This window comes from Crocodylus siamensis, chromosome 1 (assembly GCF_052110815.1).
Source record: "Crocodylus siamensis isolate JL-2025a chromosome 1, ASM5211081v1, whole genome shotgun sequence".
Taxonomy (NCBI): domain Eukaryota; kingdom Metazoa; phylum Chordata; order Crocodylia; family Crocodylidae; genus Crocodylus; species Crocodylus siamensis.
Genome location: NC_143395.1, coordinates 37,661,248 through 37,679,322, shown reverse-complemented (window position 1 = coordinate 37,679,322; position 18,075 = coordinate 37,661,248). Strand labels below are relative to the sequence as shown.

Sequence of the window (18,075 nt, the reverse complement as noted above, 5' to 3'; positions counted from 1 at the left end):
TTAATGGCTACCTGAATTGATTTAAAAAGAACCACTGAGAGGACTTAAGACCCTATCCTGGGGACAGCCCTGGTGCAAATAAATGACTGTTCAGAAGAAACAAAATCAGTTATAACAGCCACTGAATGACTTTGCCTACCGACTTGGCCTGCCCACCATGTCCAGAGGAGGCTTTAGCATTGGGAACGTTCTAAGTCCAGTAAGCTACTGGAAGGGTCAAGGGGCATCTAGGAGGCTGAAGTCCAGTACCCCCTTGGGAGTATTCTCCGAAATGCTTCCAGTGCCATGCACGGGGCCAGGTAGAAAGACACAGCTAGAGAGTCTCAATGTGTGGCTGAGACGATGGTACAGGGAGGAAGGGTTTAGGTTTATTAGGAACTGGGGTACCTTTTGGAAAGGGAAGCCTGTACAGAAGGAATGGTCTCCACTGGAACCAAAATGGTACCAAACTGCTGGTGTGAAACATTCAAAAGGTGCAGAGCAGCTTTTCAACTAAAAAGTGGGAAAAAATTAAATTAAATTAAAAAGTGGGAGAAAGCTGACAGGTATAGAAGAGCATGCAGTTCAGATGGACGCACCCTACAAGAGCAAAATGATAAACAACAGGGATAAAAAACAGGGTCAGAGTAGGCAGCGTCAGCACCCCTACTTCCTGCCTAGCCACTTGGCTTGGCAGCTGCAGGAGCCCTGTGGTCATGGCAGCTCCTCCACTGCCTGACACAGACACCCACTGCCCAGGCCTGAACCTCCATGCCTTCTGCCAGCCCAGGAATGCCTCCCAGACCACAGGCCACCCCACTGCCACCAGCCAAAGCCAGGGGCTGACCCCCGTACCCCCAACCAGCCTCGGGCTGGCACCCAGGTAAAACTGCAGCTGGAGTCTGGAGCACCCCCTGGCTGCTGCAGGGGGACAGAAGCAGTCTTGGTCCAAACTGCTCCTTCCTGGCTCAATTTGCTGCTGTCCCAGGCACACGTATAGACACTGCCCAGGGGTAGTTTACTAGGGAACAATTTGCTCTTCAGTTTATTCAGTCACAATAACTGCATGTATAGATGCACCCACACAGCAATAATGGGCAACTTTAATTATCCTCAAATAGACTGCATTAAATCTAACCCCAAGCTGGGATGCAGATGTCAATTTTTTGACATAAAAAACTGTTTTGGGGAGCAATTAGATTATTCTTGACCAAGTCCTAAGTAGTACACAGGATTTAATGCAAAGGGTAAGCATTATTGAACCACTTAGCAATAGTGACCATAATGCAATTAGTTTTGACGTTTGTGTAGGAGGGGAGATAAGAAGAATATCTACCACAGTAGCCTTTAACTTTAAAAGATAAACTATACCAACATGAGGAATCTAGTTAGACAAAAGCCAAAAGGGGGCCCTGAGGAGGTGTAGAACTGGCAAGCAGCATGGGAACTGCTTATGAACACCATATTGGAGGCACAAAACAAATCTATTCAGCAAATCAAAATATATATTATATATAAAGGAACGTGGACAAAAAAGAAAACCAGTGTGGTTTAAAATGACAGTTGCAGAGGCAATAAACAGAAAAAGGCTTCTTTTGAAAGATGGAAGACAAATCTTAATGAGGAAAATAAAAAAGCACAGACTCTGGCTAATCAAATGTAAAACCATAATAAGAGAGAAATAAATAAGATGCTCCCACTCTCCCTCACAATACAAGAACTATGGGTCATAAAATAAAACTGAAAGCTATGTATAAAGCTAAGAAAAGGAAGTTCTTCTTCACGCTGTGAGTAATTAAAGTGTGGAACTCATTACCACCAGATGTTGTGGAAGCTGACAGTTTAGCCAGATCAAAAATTTGTCCAGTCCCTTTTTCAGAGGAAAGGTGCATCAGTATCTATTGAGCATAGGAGCTAGGGGTTCAGCTTCTGAATCAGCACTTCCTAGACCCTAAATATTAGTGGCTGCTACTGAGAGAGGAACAGTGGAAAAAAACCCTGGTCATACAATGTTCACGCTCCCTTTCACTCTGCCAGTGTGACACAGAATGCTGGGAAAGCTGGACCTACAGTCTGACCCAGGAAATGGCAATTCATATGTTCTTATATTCTTATCTATATGGCCTCTTGAAAATTGGGTGCTTAGGGTGCTCCCTAAAACTATAAAACTACTAGGTCCTTAGGTTGCCCTATAGCTGATGAAAAGGTAAATTTGGGCTTCAGGAATCAATCTTGAACTTTAAAAAGTCTGGATTCTTATTAGCAAAAATAATAGGAAAACCTATTAATAATGGCATTCTAGGCTTTACTCAGAACTCTAAAAATGCTATGTCTGTATGTTAACATCTCTGCTTAGAAGGATTTTATGAAAGATTCATATTCTTCCAGCATGTTATGCATTTTGCATTGTGACCAGCCTCATGCATAAAAAAAATGATTTCTGGCTTATGCATTTGCTCACCATCTAGCATAATATTGTGCGCTACTTCTGTGCAAATAACAACAAATAAAAGCAATAAAGTAACAAGTTATGTTTCCAACATAAGGTACAAAGCCTGTCCATTTTTCTTATGAACACGGGGCACTGACAGACATAAAAAAAAACAAACCAGCACTTTACTGGAAGAGGCAACATGTTAATTTGACCCGGCTAGCGTTTGTATAGATTGGGAGGTTTTTTGGTGCTTTTATCAGTTCAATCAGCTATTAGAAAAAAAGTGCCAAAAAGCCCCACTGAAGTGCCTGAACTATACAGACATTGGGTGAACAGGGCCCAACTAGTGCAATGCCTCTTCTGGGCTTATGCTGCACTCAGCATAGGGGCATGCTGAATTTAAAAGTGCTATTCTCCCCCCACCATTGTCTGTGGCAGCCATAAAGTATTACATCATTTGACTATAAATGCATTAAAGCATTATGTGGAGAGGCTACATTTTCAAAGATTTAAAGGAGAAGTGCAAGCTACATGGAAAAAAAAAAAAAAAAAGAAACCCCCTTCATTGTACAAATCAAAATCAACAGCAAGTCTGATATACCACGTTTATTATAATCTCAACAACTGTGAATCCCTTACTGATCTTGGGCATGGGGTTTCCTCTGAATTTTTTTTAATGTTTGAGATACTGTTGTGTCATTTGTTTTGTTTGAAACGCTACATCTGCTGACTAAGCCACATTCTGCTTTTCCAAAAAGATTTTCACTTCTCCTTAGGCTAAACAACAGGTGGTAAAAATAACAATGTGTCTAATGTATATACTGCTTTTAAGAAAAATTAGAGCAAGAGCATTTCAACAGTTTATTGTTCTTGTCCATAACACTCCTAATAGTTGAGAATGAGTTCTGAAGACTGAGCCAGATTCTCAGCTGTTGCTCCACTGACTTCACTTCAGCTATTTACATCAGCTGGAGATCTGATCTACTACATCTTGTGCTGGGATGAGAAAAATCAAAGCACAAACACATGGTAAAGTCACAGGCATTTTTGGTGGCCAGATTCAGTGGTGTCAGAGAAACCTGCAAGCTTTCAACACTGCTCGCACCAGGAGGTGGGACCATATTCAACAGCAACTATAACTAAGGGTTTAACAGAATACAAGCATAGTCCATCCATCCAGCTGAAGAGGAAGAAACCCCCTATTATGTTTTATTGAATTCTATGCTGTTGATGTTAAAATGAGTTTATCATACACTGTATTTTCTAGAAATAAGATACATCTATGTATAAAAGATGTACCCACCAAAAACAGATAAAATGGAAGAAGTTTTTAACATTAAATACAACTGATTTTTGATCAGCTTTGTTTACCCCCACTTTCTTTTTGTTATGTAGCTTTGCTGTGTAAGATGCATTTTATTCTTAGGCCTCTTTCTTTCTTAAGAGAAAAACTGTATCTTAGACCACAGAAAATACAGCACTAAGAAAAAGCAAGCTAGTTAGTGGGAAAAGAGTCCTTGTAAAATGCCACCATTGCCCTGATCCTGTATGCACTTCATGTGCAACATTTCCATTGACTTTAACAGCAATTCCATATACTGAGCAATGATAGTGGAAATGGTATTTTTGTGTCTACTGGTTTTTGTGTCATTAAAATCTACTTTAATCATATACCCTATGGGATTATCTACTCTGCCCAAATACCCAAGCCAATTATGAACAAGCTGGCTTGGCCAGCAGAAGCATTAAAGCCATGTTAGTGCAAAACTCTGCCCAGACTAATTTTGCCCTGCTGAGAAGCAGTGGGCTCCAATCCAGGACTGCCATGCTAATACAGTTATTAATGCTCCAGTACCCAACCTAGGATACTGAGATTGAAGAAGGTGAAGAGGTTTTATCCTTTCTAGTGGAAGAAGGTTCAGGCCAGCCCTGAGTACTACAAATTTTCTATTTGAAGTAATAACTTTGCTCTCAGTGCAGTCCAGGTGTCATCAAGATTCATCATCTTGGGCACCCTGAATATATACAGAGGTGGCTCCTCAGATATATTTATAAGGAGAATAAATGTCAATCAGCTATGCCAGGATTGTCCCCATTGGTTCTGGACCAGTCACACAGATACAAAACTTGAGGTTATTCATAGTTTGTTTTGTACAAATCAAATACCCCTTTTCTTAATATGACTATCAGTTCCTTAAAGCAGATGTCAAGGCTTTCAGACAATGTTCTCCAAGAAGCAGCCAGACTTGGTGATGCTGAGAGGAACCTGGGTCCGGTGACTGGAAGAGGATGGAGTCTAGGGCCATATAAGCTCAGCCCTGCTAGGTTGAGTGGGAACTCTACAGGCTCTGGGGTTTAAGAAGCTTTTCAGGGGACAGAGCTCATACTGCAGGTCAGTGAATTTGTGCTTCATGTTGATTTTGTTGCTGTTTTACCTGTGAGGCATGAGTGTGGCTGTAGGGGAGGTCAGAGGCCATAAAGGGCACCTGGGAAGGGGCGCTGTTGGGACTTTGCTCAGGGAAGAAGCACACCTCAGTGAATAAAGTGAGGGGTGACAGAGTCCAGAGGCACAAGGCTTCAGGAATGGACTGCCTAAAGATTAAAGAACTGTGCATGGGGCACAAGAGCCCAGTGGACTGAACAGAGTGGAGTAGAACATCATACCCAAGGCCACGTTCTGCTTCTCCAGAGACAGCCTCCCAAATTCACAATGATGATAACCAGAGAGGAACGGAAAGGGTTAGTATGGTCACCAAGGGTCACTGAAACCCTCTGAGGTGCATCTCATTACTGGTACGTGTACCAGTAAACATCTATAACTTCCCAACGGATGATCCTATCCAGCCATTAGGCTAATGTGAACCTTGTATAGATTCATTTCAGTTATATGCTACTCTTTACTACAAATCCCATTGTACAAAAAGAATCATGAAGTTTAGAGGGCAGAGGTGCAAACTCCATTCTGCATCTATTTGGCAATGGTATAAACTTGTGCAGTCCTATGAGTCTATGTGAGTATTTCTTCATCTTACCTAAACTATAGATGCTTATACTCCTAAATCCTTAGGACAACTACATAGCAGCAGCCACACTATTAGGTATTATTTCCTATTCTGGTTTTATAATTTCTAAGAAAAATAAACATCATACGTAATAAGCAGTTTTCAAATAATAAATACGTAGTTTTTGTATTACACTTTTTATCCAATTTTCTTAAAAGTCTTTCAGCGTGGCCAAATTCCCTGAACAAAATCCTGGGCATACTCAAGTCAAAGACAAAACTTACATGGACTTAAGTAGGGCCACGGTTTCTCACATTATGCTTACACATGTGCAGGACAGCTTCTACTGAACAGAAAGCAGAGGGGAGGAGATGCTGGGAAAGAAGCGCCAAAAGCTACAGTATAGCAGGGGGCTTTGCCCTAAAGAAAATCATATCCACCTCTCCAGATTACCAAATATGCCTCTCAGTACCTGACAATGGATCTTCAGAACCTTCAAAGCAAATTGTGTCTTTGAATACTATTTATCAGTTTTTCAACATTTGTGTAGTGAGTTATTTCAATACCCGGGGCAGGACACAGGAGATGCCAACCACTACACACCAGAGGTGAGGGGAATGAAGTTTTACTGTCTACTACACTCCACACAGTGAATGCAGTTTATACTGCTGCCACTAGAATGGCCAATACCCCATAGTGCAGACTCCCTGGGAGCTGCCCCTAATGCCCCATTTGCTTCCCCCACATATACTATTAGAAGCAGAGCTGCCCCTGCTGTGGCAGACTCGGGGGTGGGGGGAAAACCACAATTCCGCTCACCCCCAACATACACTGCTGGGTGCAGGGCTGCCCCTGCTGTGACAGTCTCCTGGGGGGTGAGATGGGCATGATTCTGGTGCCCCCTCAGTAGCTGGCTACTGAGGCTCACTTGCCTCCCACCCCAGTTACATTAGTGATATTCCAAGCAATTAGACTACTGGCAGGCTCTTTTCTTGCCAGAGTACTGGTTTTCAGTTTCCTCCATATATAACTAACTTCAGAAAATAAAAAACACGGGACAAACTAGCTCCAATGTTTAAACCACATTTTTTCCACTATGCTTATGGGAAAGTAAGAGAAAGGACATTCCCCAAAGTAATTTACTGAACAATTTTATTGCAGACCTAAGGTCAAAGAAGGCTGAACTGGGTCAAAAGTCCATCAGGATACACAAGTCTTTCAATACAATTATGAATCCAAATGCTAAGTTTGGCATTCATCCACTACACAAGTTGGATTCAAAATGCTTCTTAGCAGATACAATTAGGAAAAATCTATTAATACACTGAATTATTATGTTATGTGACTATAAGTGAATTACTATCATTGTAAGTGTACATTTCTTGAAGTCTCAGAGCAGCAAAGACTCCCTATGCCTGAAGGGTGACTGCGCCCCAAAGCTTGCCAAGAACTCCCTCCCCCCACATACTGCTCAGTTGGTCTAATAAAATAGATCACATCTATTCAAAGAACCTTACCTACCGATATTACACACACACACACCCATCTACATGTGCATTTATACCAGCTTAAATTTACTGTGCAGCAAGAGGAAATAGGCTGGCATCTACATGTGCAGGTAGGACCTCAGGACCATCACTACTTGCATCTACCAAAGACATTAATGAAGCCCCAACCATGCAACGATTTAAACATAGGCACAACTTTTGCAGGCATGAATGAGCAGCCTGTCATGTGCCCCTGTGGCCGCTGGGAGGGAATCTCAGCATCCAGCCACATGGCTCCTGGCACTTGGGACTAACTTTAGTCCCAAGTTGAGCCAGGAGATATGGCCAGCCAGGAGCCCTGGGGCTGGGCTCCGGCTGGCCCCCTAGTGGCTGGGCAGACCGAGAAGGGAGGCTCGCTGGGTTACTAAGCAGTAGTTTTTCTACATGTGCATTAGTGGAGAGTAACTAATCAGATGTAATTTGGTACCTGCATGATGTAGGTATCAAATCTGCACTCAAGTCAGTGTAAGTCACCATATTTACTACACAGTACAAGTGTGCACATGTAGACATGCACCCGTACTTTGCAGTAATTTCAGTTACTGCACAGTAAATGTACACATGTAGATGCGCCCATAGTGTACTATATCTCAGTACAGTAGCATATATTAGTATATTATATATTAAAATTATACTAGTATATATTTGTATACAGAGATATAGATAGACATACATCTATATCCAGAGCTAGAGTGTGATCAGTATATATTAGTACAAATATATTCATGTGTGTAAAAGAATGTATAATATTCATTATTGTTACTATACAAGTAAATATTTGTACATAATTTGAACAAAGAAAGTTTGGGAGAAACTTGCAGCTTTTGTAACATTTATTTTGTTAAGCAAAAGGCTTGTCAAATGCTTTCCCTCTGGTTAAAATTTTTAAAAAAATAGTATTATTGTTTTGAATGTCACGCCCAAAAACTAACATGTGCTTGCCCTTCCATTTCACCCTAAAGCATGATACAATCTCTCTACTGTGATTATTCTGAAGACTGTAAAATGTTGATTATGTATACTATATCCTGTACTGATGGGAAATATACAGGTATATATTTGTAATATCAATTGTTAACATTTAAGTAAAAAAAATTGCAATACATCATTCATATTGTTATATGTACTTTGATACATGTTGGTCAAGCTAGTTAAACAATTATTATAGAAAAGTACTGTTCATCATACAAGGTTACACCTGCAGTCTTTACAAAGGCAAAACTAGTCATTCATATCTAAAGGTCTTCCAGAGTGAGGGCTAAGAAAGGACCTCAGGACAATCACTTGCATCTACCAAAGGCATTAATGAAGCTCTAACCTTGCAAAGATTTAAACATACACACAACTTTTGCAGGCATGAATGAGCCCAGGCATTTTACCAGGACTGGACTGTTCTTGTATCAAGCTATGTAACTGTTCAAGTCTTTGCAGGTCAGACAGAGACAGCTACAGAAAGACTTAAGGGCAGACCTAAAAGTCTATGCCAATGTTAAAGACTGTAGGACGTAAGTAGGCAACGAAGCCTTTGTCTTTTGCAACTGCCCCTTCAAATAAAAGCCAAGTTCTGCTCTGCCCTACACACACCTCCACAAACAACATCTACTGGAGTATATGCAAAGATGGAAATTAGCTTATAGCTAGTGATTTTTTTGTTCCGTCTGTGTTATTAAAGCCATCCTTGTCATGCACCTGAAAGCAGAGGGCAGGTGCACCTTCATATTCTAGCTTTGATCTCATTTCCCCAACCGCTGCTCTGCCAAATGTAAGTGTAGCCTTTAAATTACATTGTTTTCAAGTCATTGTTGTGCTAGCATTTTAAATTTTCTGTTTCATGCCGTCAGATGTCAGTAAAAAAACAACCAACCAAACCAACAAGAATTATACATGCAAATACATAATTATTTTTCAATAAAGGCAACTAGATAGGTCTGTTTTCTGACAAGAAATTATGATAAAAACTGATGTAGGAACATGAAGAAACAGATATTAATGGCACATACAGGAAAAAGGAAAACCTATAAATGTTCCAATAAATTAATAAAGCTAAATAAAGTGAGCATGGGCTGATTACTTGAAATGAAAGTTTCTATTGATCCAAGCATATAGAATATGGAAAATTACTTACTAATTTCTGTTTACGGGAAGAGAGGAAAGGGGAGGAATCTCCCTAGGTATAAAGTGTATAACTGCTCCAGGAGTCATTTTTGGTTCAGAAATGAGACAAAAATGAGTCTGACTTTGCTTTAAATGAATGGGGTGGGACGGTAGGAGGGAAGTCCATGGGGCCAAGATCTTGGCCTATTATTTTAACAATCCTTAGGAGCCAGCTACCATTAATGTCTTCTTGCAGCAAGATATTTTAAGCTGTTGGATGCTTCAGTGAGAAGGCTCAGGATCTTTACACAGATCTGGGTCCTGTACTTTACCTGGAACCTTTTTCTCTGATGAAAGTGTAGGACAGTCCTAAATAAAATAATCTTGCTTTTCTGTATGACAGTTAATGGATTTCATTTAATGTGCCTGCCAAATACTGGTGACCTAACATTTATACACATTTTAAAACTATGCGCATTAAAAGATTAGAAGCTCTGACTTGTGAAAAACTTTGGCCATTATTTCTATTTGTGCATTTTTCATTTGTTATATTGAAGAGTAATGACAGCTGTACATGTGCAAAACGAAAGAAGTTGCTGAAGGCACCAGACTTCACGATTGCCAAGGTGAAGCCCTGCAAACCCTAACTAACACACACACACACACACGTTCTCATGGACTTTAGCAGCACTACACGGAAGTAAAATTTACTTTAGTGAGAGAGGACTTCCAAGGGCAAGACACTTCTTGCATGAGGATTTCTACTAATACAATACCATCAGCACTAGCTAACTAGAGAGCTGCCATGCATTAGGATTTCCTAATTAAAGAGTGAATAACTGTTGTGCAGTGGTCCCAGAGAAAGGGAAGGGAACAAACAGGGAACTGGAAGCACTTTGCTGGCAGGAAGGGGGCTGGGCACCCAAGACTGGGGCAGGCAGGCGGGGGGTGGAAATATGAATTGTAAAAGACATGGGAAAGCCTTGTTTCTCTCAACAAATCTTGCTCCCCCCCTCCTCCCCCTTTTGGAGAGTCCAGGGAAGGGCAAGAAAAATGGTTAGAGGGCTCCGGAGTAGGATTTAATGAGGAGAGGCTGAAGGAACAGGGCTTATTTAGTCTGCAGAAGAAAAGACAGAGAGAGGTTACCTGAAGAGAGGTTCGAAAGCCGACGGAGCTAGACTGTTCTCAGAGGTGGCAGATGACAGAACAAGGAGCAATGGTCTCAAGCTGCAGCAAGGGAGGTTTAGGGTACATATGAGGAAAAACTCATGAGGATGGTAGTAAAAGGGCTGGAACAGGCTACCAGAGAGCTTGTAAATCTCCCATCCCTAGAGGTTGTTAAGACCAGGCTAGAGAAAGCCTCCCTTGGCTGGGATGATCTAGTTGGGGCTGGTCCTGCTTTGAGCAGGGAGGGGGTTGGACTAGATCGGTGGCTCTCAACCTTTTTTGAACCAGGACCCATTTGTGAACACGGGCGGCCAGTCCGGAGCCAGCGCCCCTCAGTCCCGACCCGCTGCCCCAGGCCCCAGCCCCGCAGCGCGTGGCGCAGGGGGGTCGTGGGGGCCTCAAGCAGGCCCTGGCAGGCTGCATCTCCGCAAGGGAAACCCCGCCGTTTCCCACGTTTGTCTCCTTTAAAGAAGAACCCATTTTTCAAGTTCACGACCCTTTCATACTGGGTCACCACCCAGGGGCCGAGAGGCTGGACGCGGTGATCTCCCGGGGTCCCTTGCAAGCCCCACGCTCTCCGGGTGGGTCACTGCGGCGGGGAAAGGAGGAGCCCTTTATCCCCCTCGCCAGGTGAGCGGCGAAAGGGGCACGGACATTGTTCACCGCACGGCATTCAAGCCGCAAGAGGAACGCCCCCCTCCCCCCCAGCCTGGAGTTAAAAATCCTGCTTTGCGGTGGCTGAAGGCCCCAAGCAGCATTTGCCATTTTCCCCGCTCCTCCCTGCATCCAGGGCCCCGCACGTCCCCTCGGCGGGGCGCGCCGCGGCACTCGCCCCCCCGGGGCCCGAGGGCGGGCGGGATGCCCGGCCCGGCCCGGCTCGGGAAGGGCCGCGCAGAGCCGGGACGCAGCCTCTTACCTCCGCCGCGGCGGCCCCGCTCCTCGCCCGCGCCCGCCTCCGGGGCCGCGATCCCGCCGGCGGCGGCGGGCGCTGCAAATGGCTGCAGCGGCGCGGGGCCGGGGCAGCGCAGCCCGCTCCGTGCGGGCGGGGAAGGGGCTGGGCCGGCCTTTGTGCGCGCCCACCCCCCGCACGCAGCCGCACGCGCGGCTCGCCCCCTCGGCCCGCCAGCGCCGACCTGTTGCCTCGGCCCAGCTGCAATGCAGCGGCTGCCCGGGGGGGCGGCGCGGGCGGGCACCTGCGGGGCGCAGCCCCCGGAGCCGCGAGAGCCCGCCCGTGCCGCCAGGTGGAGGAGGCGCGGGCAGGGCTAGCGCAGCGTGCAAACGTGCCGCGAGTCGTGAGGCAGGGAATGAATGCAAACCCCCAGGCATCCCAGAGAGCCCTGACCCGCTTTCGGGGCCGCTCTTCCGACTGCGCGCCGAGAAATGAAGAGACGCTTCAGCTTGGAGGACCCGGGGCTCACTCATTCACTGGGAGTTATAGAGACCTCTCTCTCTCTCTCTGTATATATATAAACATTCTTGGTCTGCCCAAGAGAAATCTCTGCAGCTTGCATAATTTCTGGGCCATCACAGCTACTTCACTCTTATGCAACCACCCTTTATATGTCATTTGGTCCGGATCCCCAAGTCTTCCCTGACGTGCTCTAGATCCAGTCCTTGGGCTGATCCAAATGCAGGATCACAGTCTTAAGCCAGGAGGCTGCAACGCCCTACTGCCGCTATGCTTTGTTTCCAGAAACATTCTGGCCCGTAAGTCCCGTCTAGATTTTGTCGGCAATGATTAGCCGGTCTAAGTTGGTCCTTCTTGTTAGCATGTGGTTCTTCCCATGTCCCATTCCCATGGGGATGGCAACTTGGATGCCTTATTTGCCTGCTTCTCCGTTATCTTACCCTGCTGGGAGACCAGTTTTGAGGAGCCTTACAGAGCAACTACCTCGTCTTCCCTTACACTGCCTCCATCCAGGCATTCGTTCGTGGAGCTCCACCGGCTTTCTGTTGATGTAGCTGAGTAATCATAGTTCATGTGGTCCCAGCCAGACTCTCTCTTCCCTGCCCACCTCCCCATTACAAGCCTTACTATGCCATACTGGCCCTAGTCCAGTTAAAGACTTACATGCCTGAATAAATGTCAGCACTGGAAATCAATGGAAACAACTCATTTATAAAGTTATACCTGTGCTAAGTGCTTTGCTAGACTGAGCCCTTAAATTGTATTTTATCATTTAGTTATGCTGTGAGACCCCTATTGCATGGGTTTGATGCCCTTAAAATAAGTACCTGATTAAAAATAATAATAATGTACTGTGGCAGGAGACCTTAAATAACTAGGATGCAGGTGTGGTTAGAGTCTTTAGTCTAATGCTGAATTTCCTGACTTTTGCCCAATTCATATCCTTTATGTTTTTTGAGGGTAGGCTTCTCTAATGCAGTTTGTTCCTAGGTAGCTGGATGATGCTTCCATTAAGTACAAGCAGATGCATAAAAGCCTGCCAAACATATCTCTTCACATCATGGACTAATCTCCTTCCTGCCATTTTGTAGTGTTTTACATGCGGTATATCTCAAATTCATATTCCGACTGGAGAAGTGGTACAACCTGTCTAGCAGTTAGTAGCTATTTTCTTTTTTATGATCCTAGTCAGTCTTGTCATGTATGAAGTATTGTCTGCCCTTGAGATGTCTGAATTCACACTAATGAGTGTTATATAACCAGACTATGGTATCATATGTTAGAGCCTCTGTGTTCCTTCCAAATCACGCTTTTCAAGTATATCATAATTTAAAGTAATATTAGATTTACTAGACCATCTTCAGATTCAACAGTTATACCATATACCAAGCAGTGACTAAATGCACAGTAGGGCCATGTGAAATTTTGGTAGCCGTTTTATTTGGAGGTGTTTCAGCCCATTTTGGTGCCCAAAACACAGAATCCAAAACAAAATGGAAGGCTCCGAAACATTTCTGAAACAAAACGAAACCATCCAATGTTTCGGAAAAGTTTCGGATATTTCAGAGCCAGGCTTGCAGGGAAACAGAAACTAAGAGGGAGAGGGGCAGGTGGGGAAGGACTGCTCCGATATTGACATCTGTAGCTGGCCAGTGTCTGCAATCTGTCCCTAAGGTCTCTTCCAATCCCAGTGCTCTGGGGGAGGGACAGCAGCCTGCTGTCATCCTGCGCGCAGATCCAAGGTCCTGCACCCCCCAGGAGAAGTCCGGCACACCCCCTGCAGCCATCCCGGGGGACGCAGCCCCCAGATATGTGTGCGGGATGACAGCAGAGTGCCGCTGCCGGCTGGGCCCAGCGCCAGCACCCGAGTTTGCTTGACACAGCCCATGCCGGGCACAGCCAGGGAAGCCATGGGAGAAGCCCCCGTGGCTGCCCTGCCCAGCCCCATCCCCCATCCAGCCCCAGTCTCCTGGCACTTTAAAAAAATAAATAGTACCGCACACACTGGCTCTGGTACCAGCAATCATGGCCTCCAAGGGCTCATGTCAGAGCCCCCCTGCTCAGTGCAGAGCAGTGGGGGGCAGCAGGGATTGACCCCTCCCCCGTCTGGCCCCTGCATGGCAGCTGCCCCATGGCAGGGCGCTGCACACTGTCTGGGAGCTGGGGCCACTGGGGCTGAGCAATGCCAGGCCCAGCTCCCAGACAGTGTGCGGCACCCTGCCAAGCCACGCTGCAACTGCGCCATGAGGCAGCTGTTGCATGGGTGCCAGGCAGGGGGATGGGGGATGATCCCCGCTGCGCTCCATTGTCCTGCACTGCATGGGGGGGCTCTGCCACAAGCCCTCAGAGGCCCCGACCACCACTACCAGAGTCAGTGACTGCAGGGCTTTTTTTTTTTTTAAAGTGTCGGGACTAGGATAGGGCCGGCCAGGTGGGGGACTGGGCCGGGCAGGGTAGCCATGGGGGCTTCTCCCATAGCTCCTGCCACCCGGGGAGAGGCAGACAAAGCCAGAGGAGCCACAGGAGAACCTGCAGCCACCCAGCTGTGTCTGCCTCTCCCTGGCCGATCTGAATATCCGAAACAGCATTGAAACTGTGGAACAGATTTGGCCAAATGGAACAGAGCAGTGATCCGAAACACCAAAATGAATCACTGTCCTCTGAAACGGCCAAATCCAAAATTGAAATGAGGCCTAGTTCTTTTGTACAGCCCTAATGCACAGGTCTGCGCTGTGGTTTTCTGAGAAAATTTAAGTACAATGTATTGATGCAGATACATTGATGGCTTATACTCATTGTTAGAAAATGGCCAGTACATGACCCATGAAAGCACTGAAGGCTTAGATATTGCCCCTCTTCTCTGGGGCTCTAGAAGTCACCCTGTGTGTGTTAAAAAATAAGCACCTCAGTTCTGCTTTGGGAAGTGAGACCTAGAGGGTGAAGTTGATCATCAAGCAACATCAAGCAACTTTCTATATTTAAATGGAACTATGAGTGAAGGTAAAGACTTTTTATACCCAATGTAGGCTCCATTACCACTGTCAAATATCTCAAAGCTCTGCCAAACATTCCTGTAGTCTGCCTGGTGCATCAAAGGTGCAGACAGAAATAACAATTTTTGCCCAGTCTGGCCACAAAAAACACTTTATAGCTGTGACCAAACACAAGTGCATGGCTGCAGGCAATTTAAAAAATGGCTGATTAGGTGAAAATCTGATCCATCATTGCATGAGGGATCAGATAAAGATGTTTCAAAATGTAGCATCTTTTGTAACTGGCGTCTGGGGAGCTCCCAGCCTGGTATTGTTTTCAGAATGGGAAGGGGGAAAGGGAACATAGGTAATTCAGTGTGGGCATTTTTCAGCCCCTCCCCCTGGAGGGTGGGGAAGGTGTATTGGAGCCCCCCCTCCTCCCTCCTTCGAGCTGGGAGGGCTCCAATTCATCCCACCCCACCCTTCAACAATGGCTGGGAAGCCCCAAGAATGAGCTCCCTTCACTGCCTTTCCCCCCTCCCATTTTGGAAACAGAGACCACTGGCAGAGACCCCTGGCCATTGCTATGGGAACTGGTCTGCAAGCTGCCAGCCCACAGATTCCCCTCTCCCCTGGAACCAAGAGTGAACTTCTGTTTGGTCTGGGGTAAGTTTGTAACTCAGAAGCCCTTGCAAAAATTGTTCTGTTACAGCTGGGAGCTGCACTTCTGCCTGTACCCCAAATGTCCAGCAGAGCTCTAGAAATAAACTATAATTGCTGCTAAGCTACCAAAAGCTTCTGTGGTGTCTGCTCCATGATAGATATGAGTAGCCAGGAGGACTGGCTGCAAAAGGTGCCAGGACAGGAGGTGGCACATGATGAGAACAGAAGAGCAGAGCTAAGGACTAACTCTAATCTCTCACAGAAACTCCACCCAACTTCCATCCCTGCAGTTCTCTCCATCTCCACCCAGCCAGCACCTGCTGAACCCAACACTTGTAGACACCTCCTAGTAGCCAGCCACACACCATAGCTCTACTTGCCAAGTTTTTTTTTTACAGGTCTATATCCCATCCCTAATGGTGCTAGCTACAGGCTGATTTATCCAAAAGCTGATTTTCATAGATTTCATAGACATCAGGGCTGGAAGGGACCTTGGAAGATCATTGAGTCCAGCCCCCTGCCCAAAGGGCAGGAAGTCAGCTGGGGTCATAGGATCCCAGCAAGATAAGCATCCAATTTACTCTTGAAGATCTTCAATGTAGGTGCTTGAACCACCTCCGCTGGCAGACTGTTCCAGACCTTGGAGGCTTGGACAGCAAAGAAATTCTTCCTTATGTCCAGCCTGAAACAGTCTTGCAGGAGTTTGTGACCGTTCGACCTCGTCATCCCTTGGGGCGCTCTGGTGAACAAACGTTCCCCCAGATCCTGGTGGTCACCCCTGATAAACTTATAGGTGGCCATCAGATCACTTCTGAGCCTGCACTTTTCTAGGCTAAAAAGCCTCATAGCTCTCAGCCTGTTGTCATAAGGTCTGTTTTCCTGACCTCTGATGTTTAGAGTCAGATGCAAATTTAATCATTAAATAGCAAAACACTTCAGAGAGAGCAAAACTCGGTAGCTGTGCACAGTAGTCATATGACAGGGAGGAATATAATTTTGGATCCATTTTTGCAGTGTATCTGATTGGTGGCCTGATCACCCACACATCTCACACAGGAACACAGCACCCAGTTCCTCAAACGCATTTAGGAGCTGACTTCCAGTGATTTCAGTGGCAGTGCTTAGCATGACTAGACCTGAAAAAGAAATGACAGTATGCAACAGGCTTATAAGATAATTCCTTAGTGTATAAAAATAGTCCCAATTAGAAATGGAAGTGGAAGAAGTTACATACGTCTTGTCTAGCTATGCTGATAGATAAACTAGATACCAGCTGATCTATCTGTTTAGTCTGGTTCTTGGTTTGAGAAGTAAAAACCTCTGACTTGTGCTTCATAGTGAGACACTGCGCCTGTGGTTTCCCTTGCATCACAAAGGGGAAAGAGAAATTATACAGACTGTTACTAAATGGTATTCTGAGGCACATCCATTTTGCAGTCAGTGCTGTTACTGCAACATGTGCTGACAAACCGTTGCTCACTTTAAACCAGTTAGCTTGGGAGTGGCAAGCAGTACAGCCATGGTTATTTAGAGCTGAGTACAGTCTATCTGTCCAAGTATTTATCTTCTTGGGGGGGGGTTCCAGTCAGCAGTGAGTTCCGTGTTGACACAGCTACACTGCTAGTGGCAAGTGAGCCAGCTAGAATAGAGTGATTTTGGATTTATGTGAGGTGCAGTCATAGTAATAATCATAATGTAGACAAACCCATTGCACATCTAAGTAATAGACGCCTAGGATTCTCTACATAGGTATAAAACTAGCTTGCATTTTGTATTTTACACACCCACACCTTCTGGCTCTGCTCAAGACTTATATTATATATGAAGCCATAAGCACTGTGGGGTGGGTGGGGGGGTGGCATGTGCTCCCCCTGAGATTGGTCACCGCTGAAGCTGCCACCAACTTCTGCAAACGATCACCGCTTGCGACCCACCCGCTCCCTGCTGATACCGCTGCTGGAATCTCTAGGCAGTCCCCGCACACCAGCACCAGCATCTGCAGGCAGTCCCCACTTGCCATCCTGCTGCTGACACTGCTGCCGGTGTCTGCGGGCAGTCCCCACTCACCACTACTGCCAGCACTGCCACTGGCATCTGTGAGTGGTCCCTGCTTGTTGCTCACTGCCACCTACAAATGGTGCCCCTAGTCTTGGGAGGCACCAGTCGGTCATGTGTGAAGCCTTGGACATGTTATAGGTATATACTCATACAAAATATTCTAATATAATAAAGGGCTTAGTCTATCTGTCTGTCTGTAATGGTCTGGGCCAACTGCGCGTGTGCCACTGAGAGGGCGGGTGGCGCCTGGCTGTGCGGGCCCAGGTTGTACAGGCCCAAGTTTGAGCCGCTGCCAGGGAAGTTTCTGGTGGTGGTGAACATGCCTCAGCCACCTGAGCAGCAAGGCTTCCCCATGCTTCCCTGCCTGAGGGCGAAGGGCAGGGTCTTGGTGATGGCATCCCCCCCCGCCCATCCTCGCTGCTCCTCAGAACAGCTGGCAGGGAGGTGGAGGCAGTGGGCAGGGAGGGAGGGGAGTGGGAATGGGGCCCTGACAACAGCCGCCAGGGGGGAGGGAGGAGAATGGGATGGGATGGGGAAGCGAGGTGGGGGAAGCCCTACTGCAAGGCGGAGGCAGGCAGGGATCCCCTGTGCCGGAGGCTGGAGGAGGAGGCAGTTGTGGCAGAGGAGTCTTTACTGGGTCGGCCCTGAAGGCTGAGTGGGGGGCAAGGTGGAGCCATGTAAACGCCCCCTGAACTCCGTCATTCTTGATGGGCAATTAGCTAGTATGTCTATAACAGTGGGATAACGGTGG

General features: G+C 46.2%; 1 protein-coding gene across 3 annotated transcripts in view; it reads right to left on the bottom strand.

Moving 5' to 3' along the window:
* The window catches only part of KBTBD11 (kelch repeat and BTB domain containing 11), a 39,572-nt gene extending 28,140 nt beyond the window's left edge, over positions 1 to 11,432 (bottom strand). The window contains exons 1-2 of one of the 3 annotated variants that reach the window (XM_090033352.1): positions 11,140 to 11,432; positions 10,203 to 10,283 (exon numbers count right to left, since the gene is read on the bottom strand). The gene's annotated coding sequence lies outside the window, so the exon portion shown is untranslated. The remainder of the gene's footprint in view (positions 1 to 10,202; positions 10,284 to 11,139) is intronic. The other 2 variants (XM_090033345.1, XM_090033360.1) reach the window with 2 other exon arrangements.
* Positions 11,433 to 18,075: the final 6,643 nt, after the last annotated feature.